Source organism: Corapipo altera, unplaced genomic scaffold (assembly GCF_003945725.1).
Source record: "Corapipo altera isolate COAL_440 unplaced genomic scaffold, ASM394572v1 2c, whole genome shotgun sequence".
In the NCBI taxonomy this organism is placed as follows: Eukaryota; Metazoa; Chordata; class Aves; order Passeriformes; family Pipridae; genus Corapipo; species Corapipo altera.
Genome location: NW_020884923.1, coordinates 3,827,690 through 3,829,493, shown reverse-complemented (window position 1 = coordinate 3,829,493; position 1,804 = coordinate 3,827,690).

Sequence of the window (1,804 nt, the reverse complement as noted above, 5' to 3'; positions counted from 1 at the left end):
GTCCGCAGCCTTTGCCTCGGGGTGCGGGGAGTTAAAAGCAGAGGGCTGCCAAAGCCATTCCTTGCCAACAGCCTGCGAAGTAGCAGGGACTCACAGAAAATGAGATTATGTGGGAAAGCCTTCTGTCAGTCTGCCATGGTTTCTTCTCTCTTTTTTTTTTCTCCTTTTTTTTTTTTCTCTGTCCCCCCTCCCCTTTTTATATCTGATTTTATTGGCTTTAATTGAGATATATGAGCACCTATTGCTTGAAGACTGTGGTCCTATTTGTGGAGAGTAAATCGTTTCCCATTGCATATTAAATATGCCTCTTAATGAGGCACATAACATCAACCAAATCACGTATCATTATATAGCTCCATAATATGTATTAATATGGTATTTATTCATTACTATCAACTTTTCGAAAGGCCTGCTTAAAATATTCTCCCCTCTCAGCTAATCAAGATATGCTACAAACTCACAGGAACCCAAATAATTTATTAATGCTTATACTCAATTAAAATATGTTGTATCAGAAGAACATAAGAAATCTGCATTTTAAAAGATCCTGTAAAAGTATGTTATAAATTATTGCATCAAACTGAGGTGTCTCACACTGTCGTGTTTCTTCTGTTGTAAAAGATTAATTTAACTTGAAATTATTCAACACAAAGAAGGTTCAGCACTTAGCATTTGTTTTTGTGGGCTGCATTCCTCGCCACCAAGTTGCTATGGCATAAAGGAGCAGGATGTGTTCTGCTTGCCTGCTTGTGTATTTCTTGGCTACATGTAAGAGAAAAGTTTACAAAGTAGTGCTCTGGAGAATATAAACAAAACAGCAGTATATCCTTTCAAGGGCACCAATCCTCCATTAATCTTACAAATAATATTGTTTCAATTATCTACTACCTTCAGAATGAAATTTTAAAAACTTGGAGGTCCATCCTGCACCTCATGTATTCAGGATTACCTGCCCACTATGCCCTGATACCAGGGTTTTCACAGAACATGCCATGGGATCCATAGTGACAAATGGTTGTGACCAGAGTGTGAAAGAATATATAGAAATTTAGGTACTAAATTTTCAACACTTAGAAAGAAAAATTGTTAGTCTGCTGGTTTTAAATTAATTCAATGAGTAATTCACAACACTCTAAAAAATACCAGTGGGATGAAAAAGCAAAAACTGAAAACTATTTACATATAAAAAAATTAAAGAATTTTGGTGTGCAAAGATTCCTCTACTTTTGAGCTGTGGGTGTATTTCTTTACTGCCCACCTATGCTTTTACTTTGCATCTCAAAATAGCATCATAAATAGCTCCATACCCTGCACTACTAAGCCGGGGTTTTGGTGCAGCTGCGAAACCCCATGACTGAGATGTCTCAGGTGACCACTCACAGTGCGGTTGTCCTTGGTGTTTTTGTGCCGCAGCTGCCGAGGGCTCAGCACCCCTACATGTCAGAGATGAGCTCGCAGGATGCAGCCCTGGCTTTAAGATTATATTAGAAATAGTGTACTTTTTTTATGCCACTGAGGATGTAGCTGCAAATTTGACTGTCTTTTCCTCTTTGTCACTTGTATTTGTGTAAGCGCTTCCCAGTTGTGAGCACAAAAAATACAGCTACAATGATCTCAGGTTGAGGTGAAAAATATTATTAACATATAGACAACTCATATGGGGGAGAAAAAAAACCTCCAAATGGTAAGTTACAGTATGATTAGACCAGGGTCAAAAAATACATAGCTTTGTATCTACCATAACCTCATGAATTTCTGAGATTGTGGCAAAACTCATCTAGGTACATAACACAGAATGTACTTT